This window comes from Anas platyrhynchos, chromosome 13 (genome assembly GCF_047663525.1).
Source record: "Anas platyrhynchos isolate ZD024472 breed Pekin duck chromosome 13, IASCAAS_PekinDuck_T2T, whole genome shotgun sequence".
NCBI lineage: Eukaryota > Metazoa > Chordata > Aves > Anseriformes > Anatidae > Anas > Anas platyrhynchos.
In genome coordinates, this window is record NC_092599.1 from 1,659,217 (window position 1) to 1,675,107 (window position 15,891).

Below are 15,891 nucleotides of genomic sequence, written 5' to 3' on the forward strand. Positions count from 1 at the left end.
ATAACAATTAATAAAATAAATTTATGAAATGGAATCTGAGATCAATGAGTTCAATGCAATGGCTCAGAGCATTTCTTCTTGATATTCCCTGATTCTGCTCATCTTCAGAAAGCTGCTCACCTGAAAGGCTCTCAGGACATATTATGAGCTATGTCTTCTCTACATAAGTAGTATATGCCAGGAGGTAATCCCAGTGAGTGAAGATAGCTCTTGAGATCAAAACTTTCCCTATAGTTTTCATTTTCTTTGACACACACCACATCATAGACAATTCTACTATTATTTAAGAAAAAAATGTTCCACTAAGTCTTGCAAGTGAGAGTAAAATATGGGGGAAATAAGCAGTAAATTGTGATGAAGAAGAATCAAAATCAGATGTAGAATATCACTATACTTTTAACAATTTATTTGACAACTGCCACTAGAGAGTGATCTTCTAAGATAATGGAAATATTGGAACATGCAGAGTTTCCTTTTTTGCTGGAGTTCTGCAAAAAGAAAATTACTTCTGATCATACACTCCACAGGAATTATTTCTCCCTTCTCCCCTCTTCAGATGGGAACAGGTCTGAATAATAGCACACCAACAGACACACTCCAGTAAAACAATTCCAGAAGCCAATAGACAATGTGAGAGGTATAAATGTAAACCAAACAGCTATGAGTTTTACACCTATACACCTATAGCATAGCACAGAGGAAGTCTAAGGGAAATTGAATTATAATTTCATTCTTATGACGCCAGTAAAGAACTACATTTATTTTTATACAAAAGTGGAAAAACAGAGTGGACATTTCCTTTATGGGACAGAGAAAAGAAAGAACTGCTTTATACCTTACACCATGATTAAAATGAGTAGCTATACGCAGATTTTTTTTACCATGATTTTATTGAACCATGATTAATTCCTGAGTAATTGTTCACCGTTTATGACATATTTGATTGCTTACCTTTGACTCCATGCACTTAATTATAAGCTTAAATTCATACATTGATTCATACATAGTGCTCTTGGAACAGAAGTTAAGCAAATAGTTCAATGCTTTGGATAATCAGGGCCCTTTGGTGTCAAAACACTGATAAATATCAAACACCTGAGCCGTGACCCCAGCTGAGCACGGGACAGAAGGAGCCATAGCATACCGTGACAAAAATGCAAAATCTGAAACCTACTCACTGAGCTGAGTCACGGCAGGGGGGTGGAACTAGGTGGTCTTTAAGGTCCCTTCCAAGCCAAGCCATTCCAGGATTCTGCGACTCTATATGCTACAGCACCAGGAAAAAAAGGTGATGAAATATAGGGGCACCGTATGGCCAGTATTATGCACGAGATCTGACTATATTATCACAGCAATTCCTTTTGATTTTAAAAATGTATGAAGTAATGATAAAGTTGTACTTGGAGAAGACATACTGACATTTCAGGAGGGGCCATAAAACTTGATCAACGTTGCAAGATGTCATATATATCCACTTCCAGATAATACACAGTAGGTATTAAAATTATATCAAATCTGTAACGTGTAAGAACCACTTACAGAAGTTGTATCCTTAATCTTTCATATTTAAATTATAATCAGCAAGGTGCAGAGCACCTCTCCCTAGGATCAGCTCTTCCCAGATGCCAGGAAGATCAAAATTGACTGAAAATGCCAAGATATTCAGTAAGAAGCAAATGTCATACCTCTCACAGAGAGCAGAAATTAACCAATGAGTTAATTTCCATCTGAATTATTGCACTGAATTAAAAAAAAAAAAAAAAAAAAAGGCACTATTCCATATATTGTGTATTAGTCTTTAACACTAATGAGAACTTTCCTGCCAAAAATAGGAAAATTTTAAACATGAGCAATACATGTAGCCTTAAGACACACAAAAAAAATAAATCTATAATTTAAAATATTTTTTCATTGTCATATTAAAACCGTGAATAAACTGGTAAAATAGCTATACTTACTCTTATGCACAGTAGCCAACATCCTCATAATGGTCACCTAGCAGGAACCTCTTCCCAGGCTACCACTTCTAAAAATTAACTCCATGTTTTTTCATATGAAATATTCACAAACAGAGTGTTAATATTGTTTTGCTTAAAATTGGATGGCCTCATATACGTCCTTTTTACATCCATGGAAAACTTTTACTCAAAAAAACATTATATTAAATACAATTTTTAAAGCTTTTGAAACAGCTTTGGAAGAGAAGCAGAAGGTTGTCAGAGGGATCTGAATTACACACATTTCTGAGCAAATCCATTTCTCTAGTTAAATATTAGTATAAGAGACTGATAAATTTCCCTTAGTTTAATACAAGTTTTATTTCAATTAAAGCCTAAGTACGTTCTATTACTATGGTGACCATTTCTAACCTTTCCCCATTTCCTGCAGTTCTAGGGTTTTATCCTGTAACACTCATTATGTTTGGATACAGCTCCTGGCTGATGGCCAGCTTACTAGGTTCATTTCCAGACCCAGTATGAACGTTAACAACTTACTACTTTCACATGAAGCCAAGCAGCATTAGAAATCTACATTTCATTTTGCCTCAGAAGGAAGCAGCTGATAATGCCAGTCCAGAAAGTCACAAAATGCTTTAAACTTCACTGCACACAAAAATTGAATAATTAGATATTGTATTTCTTTAGCCCTTATTTTACCTATTTACTCTCAAAAAAAAAAAAAAAAAAAAAATCTCTCCCTGCCACTTTATATCAGCCATAATTGCTTTCTAGCAGACCTAATCAGGGATGCAAAGACAACAGGCAGCCTTTGGTTTGCCTTCCTGAAGAATCACTAGGAAACAGATGTTTTTTATACACTCAGAAAAGAAAAAAACTGTTACCTGGGCACACCTCCGTATTTTACCCAAGCTGCTACTACATTCAGCATTTTCCATTGTGTGCACTTCATCTTATGTTGCATTTTTAAGCTCAGTTTTCATGCAGTCTGGTGGATGCTATGGGAATAATTGTAAACACCCGGTTTGAAATAACAAGGTGGCAGAAAGACAAGCAAGCATGCTTATGGGTGAAAACGTCTTTGTGCATTTTACCACTCCCACTGTCCATCCTGTATTTGCTGTTTAACTGAGTTTCTGCCCAAAGGTGAAGTGGCAACAATCCCACAGCCAGGGAAAATCCTATAGCTTCCTCAGATTTACAACAGGGGAAAGCACAAGCAGCTCCGTGGAAGCCAAAGGACTTCCTTTAGTGTAAAGCTGGGCACTCTGAATCAAGCCTGCAATTTTTAAATAGCTTCCCTGGGAATTGTTTCTGTAACACCAAGTTTATTGTCACTGCGTTTTACGAAGCAGCCAAACACAAATTGATCCAGCTGACTGGCTCATGAACGCTCCAGCCCATTTGGCAATCTCATTAGGGACGGCGCCGGAATGAACCAGAAGTTTGTCACTTTTTCACTTAGTGAAACACTTTGAATGGGATAAAAGATCCCTTGCCTCTTGCTGAGCTTTGTGAGTTTTAATGCTTTTTATGTACTGCTTCTCTCTGCTTCATCTTAAGCACATCTTTTATCCTGGAGGTATTCAGCAGCAGGCAGGAGAGCTTAAAGAAAAAGACAGAAGGCTAACACTGATTTCATTCCTATCATGAAGGATGCCTTTTTTAAGGGTAAGAAGCTTACGTTGACTTTCCTTCAGCGAATCCTCTCCAGCATAGCTCTCCAAAGAGCATAACAAAGCACGGTGCTTCGGTGGACTCATGCTGCATCCACACGTGCTCGTGCAACAGCGTGTTACGTGGGGGCACGGGGAATGAGCCCAGCCCTTAAAGGCCAGGGTAGGCAGCCCTCCTGTCTACAGGCGCTGTGCCAGGGGCTAGTCTTGTTAGAAACAGCTTAATGAACGCAAGAGAAATATGCTTACTGTAATGGTTTTTTGTTGTTCTGTTGGCATTTTTTTTTGAAAACATGCTACAGTTCTACCCGTTTCCATTGGGATTCCTCACCCTTTACTCTTCTGGTTCTTTTGTTGAATTGCAAGGTAGAAAAAACGAAGGCCATTCATAATTCAGAGCTGTAGAAAAGACAACACCTTAAGGGCTGCACATTCTAGACAGAAAACAAAGTTTAGGCAGAGCATTCTTCTCTCGAGGCTGTGTTTAAGGACCCAAATGTTTTCAGCTCCTACTTTTTCACTAGAACCCCTTTGACCCTAGTTTTGTACATCTTTTGCTCAACTTCTGGAAGCTTTTCTGTAATTTTTCCTGTCTCAGGAGTGAGACAAGTCTCAGCATAATGCTGAGGCAATACTGGAAAAATTTGGAATGTGAAACTTCAAGGGCCAACCTAACAGCACAGGAGTGGGTCTGACTGCCTGGAGCCGCGGCCGCTGACCCAGAAACGCCAGGCCCTGCCCAGACAGGGAGCAGCCAGGAGCATCTGGCTGGGGATGAAAAGCCCTGTAACACTCACATGCAAGCCTATCAGGGACTGCAGTTTTTGCTGATGATAGTTAACCTAAGATGCTTTTCCAAAAAAAAAAAAAAAAAAAAAAAAAAAAAAAAACACTGAGCTAACCTGAAAAATATATTTTTACTCCTGGCTGAGAAAGTTTACTGAGAAGGTTGCTCTTCTATAACTACATCGGCTGCAATTTACGTTTTAAGGATATAACAAAAATATTTTCTGAACAAAAAAAGGTTTTAGTGCAGTACGTAAATGGTTGAAATACAGTAGATAATACAGAAATGGAAGGAGAACTGTAAATGACTAAATAAATTGATAGGTCCCTTTCTCTGCGAGATACCCAAGCCGGTGAAATAAAGCAGGTATTACAGTAATGGAGGGAGCACGCGAGTACCTGGACAGATCTCTCCACACATAAGGAATGTATATGAGCTTGTCTCTCCCACTTCTGGATGCACAAATAGTGATTTACTGTTGAGTTTCTAAGGAAATATCCTCACGAGTAAGAGCAGTCAGGGAAAGCACTGCTGTTAACTCAGCAGCTGCACTTCTGTTTGGACCAAGCAGCAAGGCAGTGCTCAGGAGAGCTCAGCTCCTTGCAAACAGCAGAGCTGGGCAGCCCTCCGGGTAAAGGAACAGGTTCTCTCCGATTCTTTCAATCAATTCACAAACTGTTAACACCGTTAAACCATGTCCTACCTCCTACAGCTTCACTTGGGGACCACTACTCTGGGGTACAGCTGAATGCCAGAGCCAGGCTAATAGCAAAGACGAACTATCTGCTCTTCTGCTGCTTATTGTTCTTATTACAACGCTGCTTGGGAACTCAGACAGAGATGAGGGGTCTCCCTGTGCCTCCATTTCGTGGCACTTGCTCTGGGTGAGCCCCTCAGCTGCCCTCTTTCCCTGCCAGCCACCAGGGCCTGGCCTAGCACACAGGAGGGAAAGTGCCGTCTGCGGGCAGCCAGGACTGTTCCAAAACCAGGCCACAATCATCTGAGTGGGAAAATTCAACTTTCCCTGGTCTGGGCTGTACAGGAGGACCAGACAAATAATAGCTGTGGCTCCACATGCTTCAGACACAGCAGGATCCAGTTCAGCTTAGCCACTGTCAGGTCCTCCAGGTGTTGGCAAGAATGGGACTTGTCCCAGCTGTCCACCCTGCAAAAGAAAGGGAGCGTTGTAAATAAATGAGGCACAACGCATTCTTTCTCTCAAGAAATGTTGAAAATTTCTTGAACCTTTAATCTATTTTTATAACTGTTATTAATTCAAATTTAGAAAAGAAAAAGTTGTTTCAAAACAAACAAAAACAAATTCACCAAACACAAGTAAGACTTCAGAAACAATCCTGACAAAATATATATATATATATATATATATAAAATCAAAAATGTTTTGATTTTTAAGAAGTGACATTTTCAGTCCCAGAAACATTTTGAGCATCTAAACATTTCCTGCAGGAAACACTATTAGAAGTTCACATACATTTCGGGGGGGGTGGGGGGGGTGACAGTGATTCCTGCATTGCAAATTGGGTAAGCACCTAAACCACGTGTTATTTATCACAGCTCATAGCCTAATCATAGAAGACATAGAACATCTCTGAAATTTAGGCCCTTTTATTTCTAATCCTCTGGAAATTCAATGATAGTTGTTTAAAACATTATCAAGAAAACCCAGGGATAATCCATTATGGGCACCACCCAAGGAGACAATTACAGCAGGAAAGAGATTTCACTAGGGTGCTGGCCAATAACAACTTGCAAGCACAAGGGCACAGTATTACTTCTTTGCTATATTTTCAGTCAGTGTTATATTGATTTTTTTTTTCTCCACAATATCTTTTATTTATCATTTTTAATCATGTTCTAGTGACCTCCACAGTCTGTAATTGAAGGACCATCGCAAGCATGACTCAAGAACAAGAAAAAAGTAATAAATAAAAGAGAAGAAAATCTATATTCAGAAGCCTGAGTGCATGAAATCATTCCGAATATTCTGCAGGGCATTTTCTCACAGGAATACAGGACTGTGTGAGCAAATATTTTTTATACTGGGGGACACCATGGGATACACAGTTAATATAAGGGCTGCATCATGCTGTATCCTAAAAGCTATATTCATATCCAATACAGGGCTTGCCGATTTTTCAGTCCAAACAAGAACTGTATATAATACTTACATAAAATAACAATCTATAAGAATGTATCTCTGTATTATTGTACCATACCAGTGCCACCATCGCAGCTCCACGCAGAGGCACGCTGCAGCATCACAGCGGCAAGCAGAGCTCTGGTTTAGTTACAAACTGCCAGATGCTGGTGGCTGGTGGGTGCCTGTGGCGATGCTCCGGTGTCAGCCTGGATTTGGGAGCATCTGAGGCTGCATGGAGCTCCCAGTCCCACTGCTGTGCTCCAGCCACCACCCCAAGGAACACCACGACAGCTCGGGGGGCTTGATGTAAAGCAGCTTTCAATCAACTCTTTTGGTATCACTGTGTGAAGAGGTATCAGATAAATTCCTATACATCTGAGCTGATCATTGTTTTATTTTGTCCATGAAATGACTGTCAATGATTAGTTCCTGCACCAAGAGGTGTTCCCAGTAGTACCATCAGAGACCCTGCTCTTGACCTCCAACTGTCAGTTATGAAGTGGCTGTGGTAAAGGACCAGCAGTTCTCTGCTGGGTGCCGTAACGTGGACAGGAAAATGGAAAGAATGAGTGAATGTCAGGGGAGCCAAGTGAGATACAAGGAAGGCCAAGTTTCATATCCATTTGTTTCCAAGACAAAAACTGAAGGACAAGAAGAAAGAAGCAAATAGAATTCTTAATATATATACTTCTTAAAATAAAATATAATCCTGTCAGCTGCTGTCTTACCATGAGCCCAACTACTATGCTAAAGCTGCAAGGTATATTACAAGTTGCAGAAACCATAAACTCTGATATAACTCGCTTTAATTTATAGTTGTCTGACAGTTTTGTTCTTCTAAGCTATTTGCTTGATGTATGCCTGACGTCACTTTAAATGAACTGTTTGAAATAGAAGTACAATGTAAATGGAGTGAACAGTTTTGCTTAGGAGGCTTTCCAAAGCTGACCTGTGAAACACGCCAGCTGCAGATGTCGCCTGCTCCACCGCTGCACGCAGCCATTCCCAAGCTCCTCCTGCTTTGCAGCCCCAAAGCATCCTTTTACACACACAGAGGCTTTGCTTTGTGCAAATGCAAGATTGCATGCTTAGGTGGGTACATCACCTTCCTTTGCATGTAGACCCCTGTGCTGCACTAACAACCCCCTGCAAGCTGGTGCTCAGGGGGACACTGGAGGTTGTGCTGGGAGCCAAGAGGCACAAGCAGGGCAGGAACACGTGGGGTGGGGATGGGGAAGCCCAGGTTGTGAGCATAAGTTAGACTTCAAAGACCAGTGAAGGATCCCCCAAAGCTGTTTGCATTAAGTATCATTTATCATGCACCAAAATTTGCAAAGCAGATACTAAAGGACAGTTCGGTGTGATTAGCGTGAGCAAATTCTAGGAACTGCACAGGTACCACAGTACAGCACATAAATTACACATTTCTAAATACATAGGTAAGCAACATACAAAAAAATGTGAATGGGGAAAACAAATCTGTAAGTCACATTAAAAATGCACCCTTTGGAAATTCATTGCACCCTTGGAGTGAAGAAAAGCACCTCGTATAAGGCTCTTAAATGAAGAGCACAGAAACATTCTCAGGAACTCGGGATAAATATACGTTTGTGCTAGCCGGGGGAGATTCAAGAGATTTTCACAGAGATTCACTTTGGGAGCTGATAAAAACAACATAAAAGGTGATAGAAAAATGGAGGCTTATCCCTGTCCAGCTCCTCTTGGCCTCAGTCTGGCAGAGTGCTTGACTACATGCATCATTCCAGCACACAAATAATTTCACTGGGCACAGCATTAAAGCAGCTCCTAAAGTCTAGGCCAGAATATCTAAGGTGCAGGCTCTTGTGAAGCCTTTAAAGCACAAGAAAATCTACAAAAACGGTTATTAATGACATCTCCTGGAGTAGCTGACCTTGATCCTCTCCAATCTGGAGAGCGAGGATGTTTATTGAAATATACAACTCAGCAAGAACAAAAACTTAAGTCCCATCCAATTACAAAGCAAAAAGCCCTCACGGCAATCTTCTGTTACCCGACACGTTTGCAATGTCTTTGCCTGCAACTACCCCATTCAAGGCTCTGCATCTTCAGCTTGTTGTGGGAGTCCAGTGTCTTTACTGGTGTGCCTGCTCCTCCTGCTCTGTATGCCACCTGCGAGGAACCCGTCTGCAAAGCGGCCCAGGTCAGCCACAGAGGCAGTGCCTGGCTGCTGCTGCTGCGAACGGCTGCCACTGGGAGCACGATAGCCCATTACTAGACTGTCAGGAATCTTTGATTTAAAGGCCATAATAGCTATATTTTATCACGGACTTCGCTATACCATGGGCTTTCTAAGCTGTAGGATTAAATTGTTTAAGAGCTGCAAACTCTCTGATCTTAATTGCATTTTTTATTTGCTCGCTCTGCTGGTGTATGCCTTCAGATCCCATGCACAGTCACTGTGTATGAAAAACAAAGCGTACAACGCTGGGTTTGTTCAAGCAACTCAGAACCAGTGCTGCTTCCCACCCAGGGATTCCTTGGCACAGTGGAGGTTCACCCACAAGCCAAGGACAACGATTGCTGCTTTACCAACCAAAACATTCATGCCCTGTCTGGTTACAGATTTGCACATATTTGAGGAAAATAAAAAAGAAAAAAAAACAGACATCCTAAAATCAGGATGATATTTTAGCCTCTTATAGAGAATTACTGATGTAGGGAGAACTGGGAATGGCTTCCACCCCAGGAAGTTTTTCTTAGAAGATAATCATCAATCAAGACAGAGATGTGAACAGGCACAGAAACACCACATTTCTAACACCTCTCACAACAGGATCGACTCTTACTTCTTTCATCTTCTGTGACTGGTGCATGAGACGAGGTATTCCAGGATGCTGCTTAAGGTGACAACTGAACTCCTGTAAAGCACGGCATCCCTGGATAACTGCTTATGTAAAAACTGCAAAATTTCACAAAATACTTTGTTAGCGAGCAAATTTCTCTCAGGCACCAGAAAAGCACTTTTTTTTTTTCCTAAATCTAAATAGCCACTGGCCACATTTGGAATACCATTAGGTTTGCAAATAGTCAGCCTAGCAGCTGCTGGTGCAGCCAGGGGCAGCAGAGCAATGCCCAGGAGAAGTCCCCTCGCTGTCCCCTCGTCCCCAGCAGCAGAGCAGGGGGCAGCCCTCCCACCCCTGGCACAGCACCGCTGCCTCGCCAGGAACATGTTCCACAGGTGGGCTGAGAGCCCCTTTTGCCTGAGACAGCAGAGGCTTTAGCTAATTGCAGCTCAGCTGGAGATTATGCTATGCATATCTTATAGAAAGGACGGTCCACCTGGTCTTTACATGTTTAGTAACGATTTTCCTGAAAACAATCCACTACAAAACAAAACCACGCTATTTATGCACAAAAATGAAAAAGCGGGGCTAGCATCAAGAAAACCTGAACAGCACTACTGCAATCAGTACTGCTGCAATGCACCCTGCTGGAAGAAAAGAAGAAATCCTGGGAAGTGCTAAGAGATGCTGGAGTGACCAGTAGAGACAATTCCCGTGTGCAAGAGGAGCAATTCTGCAAGCGTGAGACATCCAGTGAGCCCTCCCGGGGCTGCAGCAAGTTTGCTTCATTCTTTCAACCTAAAGCGACAAATTCATGAGGCATTCCTATAAGAATAGCTATGAGTACATATATGTACATACCTTAGATGTTACTTGTTGAAATGCAGAATCTACTGGAATATTGAACAGTCATGAAAAACAGAAAATATATGCAAATGTACAAAGTGGTTTCTATCCAGTATGTAGATCTCAGGGTCAGTGTTGACATCACAAAGTTCACCTCAATGCTAGCTTCCAGTCTGGCCAGGCTCCAGGAAAACACAGAGAAGCTTATGAAATTGTCATAATAAAATAATGATAAAGAAAACCCACACCATTTCACAGCCATAGCCTCACAAACAAAAAGGTTAATCAATATTTTCAGAGAATCCTGGAAAATGTCTAGGCTTAGTATAGAGCAAAAAATCTGAGTTACCCACTGATCCACCCAAAAGGGAAGCACAGACACATTGATTGGAACCATCAGGTAGCGTGTTGCTTTCTCAGCTTACAACCAGATATCAGGCTTCACATGGTGCAAATGCAAAAAAGAGAGAAAGTTGTGGCAGTCAGACAAAACAAGGAAGCAACTGATGAGGAAAAAAACAAACCTTAGGACCCACGGAGCAGCCCTCAACAGGGAGAGACGTGTGAAGTTGCATCTAAAGGCAGCTTTGCATGAGTGCTCCACACCAGCACTGGGGAGATGCAGAGGGCACGGCAGGAGCAGAGCCAGGAGAGGCTGGAGGAGCTCAGGACAGAGCAGGCGGTGAGAGCAGGATGCTGCCAGGGAAACGTGTCTCAGGTATTTCTCTGAAAGAACATTGCCTGGCCTGGAAACTTTGGTAATGGAATAGAAGGCAGGATATAGGAAGCCTTCAAGCACTGAAGGGACTTTTGGTTAAATTTGCTTAAATTAAGGAGTGTAAAATGGCCATTTGATTAGAAAATGTTTTAGTTGTAAATCTCAGTGTTCAGAACATGTTCTTTGTCCCCATCAGAAAAGAGTTTCTCTATTGCACTAAACTACATTAATGATATTCCCAAGGCATAAAGGGGTCTTAAACGATGCTGATCGTCTGATAACTCCTTTAGTCAGTGCATTTCTCAGACATCCTACTGTTATGAGAGTATAAAATATGAATGTCTTCTAGGTCTTTGTCACTGACAGTGAGGTGCTGTAATTCACCGGGAGCTGAGGGCTCAAAGCCAAGCGTGCTGACGATCAAACCACTGTTGGTTCACAAAAGGCAGCTTACCACAACGTGGCCAGCATTCAGAGAGCATTCAGATGATACTCATATCATCATCCCACTGATTGAACGAGATGATTAAGTTGGCAGCCTGCAAATCACACTGCCACATGTGTATTTCTCCGTGCTATTTTTCCTGAAGGTTTTTTTCTGCAGGTTCAAAAATTCCCAATAAATATCTGTTTTCTAAACTTAAGCCACAGAGTTCAGCTTGCCCACCAAGAGGATTTTTTTTTTCCTGAATTTCCCTGTCTGCCAGAAAAACATCTCTTCTTTCAATTAGAGACTCCTGCAAAGGATACACAACACCCTTCCTCCCAAAGCAGGCTTATAGATGAAGAGCTAAAGAAGATTACTCCATAGGAAGGCGGCAGTAATTTCCTGCTTTCACTCAAGGGTACGCTGGGGGCTCGGGGCACACTGGGGACCATTAATCACCGCGAGCTCTCTGTCGATGGCTTCAAGCTGCCGAGTGCTGCCACTTACTCCTGGACACTTGTAGTATCTTGCTTTTAACGGAAGCTTTCACAAAGCCTTCCTTGTCCTTGATTTCAAACGGGACCAGATGAAACTCCAGAGGATCAAAAGGTGGTTCTGGGGGATTCTGAAGATCTGACGGCTTTGGGGATTTTTAAGAGCAACTACAGCTTTACAAAGACAGATCAAATCAAGCCCACCATGAAGGAGCACTAGCCAGAAGCCGTCAGCATCAAAGTGGGTGTTTTGTGCTCATTTGTAGCACGTAGACTGGGAGCCCCCAGATGTCAGCCCTGCGAAGCTGCGCCCCAGATAGCCACACAAGTGGCAGTCACAGCATCCACTCAACAGCTGCGAAGGGAGATCTGATCACAAGCAAATGAGTTATGACATATAAATAAAGGTAAAAAAAAAAAAAAAAAAGTCTAGAAACACCACAAATAAAACAGCTATATTCCTTATGTGATCATTATGGCAAGTCACCATGTCTCCAAATTTCAGAACTTCCAGTATGCCTGTAAGATAATAATTATCTTTTTACCCAAAACATCCAGGATAGTTGTGTCGTATTTTTACTTTTTTTTTTTCTCCAAACTTACTACAGACTGCAACTCTTTTTATGACTTCTTAAGGTTATTTCTTATTTAATAAATAACATTTATATTTTTCAATATTTTTCTTCGAGTTACTAAATCAGACTGTTCTTGTTAAATATATAGTTTGATGAATAATTACATGCAATACTTAATCAGACCAAAATAAATTCAAGTTAGCACTGACATCTACATGAGACATAAACCTCCTTCTATTTTATTTTCCAGTTAGTTTTAGCTCTATTTATGTCTGTGCAGTAAATACCAGTAAATTTAGGCACTACTTATAATTTCAAATTATAGTTGCATATATATGATATGGAGATATTTGTGTTAGCAACAGCTGTTGGGAATGAAAGTTTGTAAGGATAAGGTCTGCTTTGCCCTTATTTCTGAACATTACAAGTCCATAACCCCCAGTTCTAAGGCACCTGATGCTCCAATACCAAGGCATACGATGCTCCAGAGGAAGAGGAAAGTCTCCAAGTACCTGGGCTCCCTTACAGTGACCTTTTCTTCAAATAATAGTTGAGTTGCTGTACACCCCGTCACGGGAGTTATTTCAAACTAGAAAAAAGCTTTTGGAAGCATTTTAAGCAAGTATTTCCCAAAGTAATCCTATATTGGCACTAGAGAAGATTGAAAGAACTAATATGGCTCTACCTTTCTGTAACTCCAAGTGTGTATCTATTAAGAGGTCATAATAAATCATAAAAGTCTGTCACAACCAGAGACAAAGTAATGAGTTGGAAAGCAAGGATTAAATAAAGTTTAATAAAAAAATGTTATGAAACAGTGATAAATGTGAATCAATACTTATTCTGTAATTCTACCATATTTCTTTGACATGAAATATCCCAAAATGTCTGTTACATTCAGTATTATCTGTTTCTCAGCTCAGAAAGAATTCAAGAGACTGCTTCAAATAGGAAGCTCTTGCTGTGGATACTGGTAAATGTTACTTTTTAAATAAAGAAGGCAGTGACATGCCATTACTCACCTTGTCTATAAATGACTTGACAAAAATCCATCTAGAGAAATTACAGTTAAAGCAGTCAGGAGAGTCCATGAAGCAAACAGAGGATGGGGTCTCAAGGAGCAGAGCAGCCCCAAAATGGGGTGCTTGCCCCCTGGGGAGGTTACCTGGTGGGGGACAGCAGTGATCTTCACTCACCTGAGCTGCAGCTCTGATGGATGCTTCTAGGGATTGTCCTCAGGGTCTGCCACTCACTCCTTTCTGAAGGTTGTTCATACATGGAAAGCAGGATTCAAGTCTTCAATAAGGAACCAAACACAACAAATGTTTCTAATTCCTCGTAATCTGCTAATCTGCACTCATGGGTGAAAGCACAGTACATTAAAATTTGAACACAAATTATTATATTACACAATACTTGTTGAAGTACTGCCGTGAGGTCCCAGGTACTGATTTCACACTAATAAAACAGCACCTCCAAATTTACATAAGACAACTGCCTAAATAAATAGTAATAACATAAACAATTAAAATAATTAAAACAATAAATAATTGAAAACATTGCTTCATTTCCTTCAAGTCTTTTGAAACACCTGGTGTTGCCTTATTTTCCAGTTCCACTGTGCTGGAAAAGCAATTGAAACAGCCAGGCCTTGCTTATGCCCTGCATATTGACACAGCAGTTCTGCCACGCTCAGGGGTAATGGTGGTATTGGGAAACACTACCTTTTGGGGAGCGTTTTGTTTGAACAGATGGCTTGTGTTTAAAGCTTGATAGACCTCAGGCAATTTCACCTTACTGCCAGTCCAGATGAGGAAGATATCATAAATAGATGAACTTGAAGACAAAATGAGACTTTCTCCTCCATGTTCTGGAGATTGCTCTACTTCAAATACGAGTGATGGGGATGCTTCCTGTTTGTATGGAGCTATTCCCAGTGATCACTGCTGCATTCAGTAGAAAAATGTCTTCAATTTTCATGTACAGAATGTACCAAGTGATTTTGCCAACTCATATTCTTCTTTGTCAAACATTTCATTTATTTTTCAGTTGGCAGAACACAGAAGTTGTCTGCTGCCAGCACTCATGTAGCTGAAACGGTGACCCCTTTGTCTTCAGACTTGGTTGAGATTTTTTTTCTTCTTGGGAAGGACACACACACAATTCTCTGCTTGTGCCTGGGGTTGCTGTCTCCAGCAAAAACAGCAGAGAGGAGTCGATCCAACAGCCAGGCAACTGATCCACGGGGCACAGAGCATCAGCTGCCCTCATACCAGTGGTCGGCACCACATTTAACCTGCCAGCCTTGGCACTGCATTAGGACTTTCCTTCAGCAGAGCAATTAAAGCTTCCAAAAAGTGACAAATGTTGCTTTAAGGGTTGGTTAGTCAGCTTGAGTATATATTTAGCATAATTCAGGATTTCTCTGTTCGCGACAGATTAGATAATGTGGTCAGTGAATTTGAAAAGAATAAATGCAGAACTCATTTGCATCAGTGCTTTCAATTTGCTCAGAATGTTTTCTCATTTAATTATTAGCCCACGGTAAACTAGTTATCAATTAATTGCTAGAAAATAGAAGTGTATGTGTGCGTTATTGCTTAGATGTCTAATTGGCTATACTGTTGCTTTCTTGTTAAATGCTAATTAAAGTTTCAGAACAGCTAAACATTAGTTAACTTTAAATGGTTTAACAAGATACTCTAAGGTATAAACACATTTATATTGCATATTATTTTTATGCCAGATTATGGTAAATCCAGAGCAAAAAAAGGCATTTTTCCCCACACTAACGTATGGTATTATTTACATAGGTCTGAACTAAATGAACAAGATCTTTTTCTTGCTTTCACTTATTCGTCAGATATCTACTCAGTACTGAAGACAACATGCATGAGTCAAGACAAAACTGGCTGCAAAGTCTTCTAGTGCCAGTGATTGTAGTTTGTAGTTCACCCAAGGTCTTATCCTGGGGAAAAAAAAAAAAAAAAAAAAAAAAAGAAAAAGTTCATACTAACAGCAAACACGCTAACCATGGGCTCTGTCTGCTAACACCCAGCACAGCCCCGTCTTCCTCTTTTGCAATTCTGCTTCATCTCCAGGAAATAAACTCCACCTGCCACTGCACTCTGCTCACACACAGCTATTCTGGGGGTCCGCATGTCAGGTGAATCACAAAAGATTATTTTTTTCCCATCACTTTTTTTTTTTTCCTTCAATATCTTCTTGTTTCAGGTACAATGAAACATAAAATAAAGTTTTGCCTCTTACTGCCCTTCTCATCAGACAGCCTTGTGCCTTGAAATACAGCACAGCCACTTGCTCATTGGATGATACTCAGCGATCTCATTGCCACGAAGATAAATAGTGATTCCTGCAGAAGTTTATCATTTTGCTGTCCACATATCAGCAATTTTGGGGGAGG

General features: G+C 40.9%; 1 long non-coding RNA gene across 4 annotated transcripts in view; it reads right to left on the reverse strand.

The window, feature by feature from the left end:
• Positions 1-13,264: 13,264 nt before the first annotated feature.
• Positions 13,265-15,891, reverse strand: part of LOC106017214 (uncharacterized) — a 29,383-nt gene continuing 26,756 nt past the window's right edge. For 2 of the 4 annotated variants that reach the window (XR_011812558.1, XR_011812554.1), the window contains one exon: positions 13,270-15,435. This is a non-coding gene — a long non-coding RNA (uncharacterized lncRNA). Of the gene's footprint in view, positions 15,436-15,891 lie in introns of all 4 variants that reach the window. The other 2 variants (XR_011812555.1, XR_011812559.1) reach the window with 2 other exon arrangements.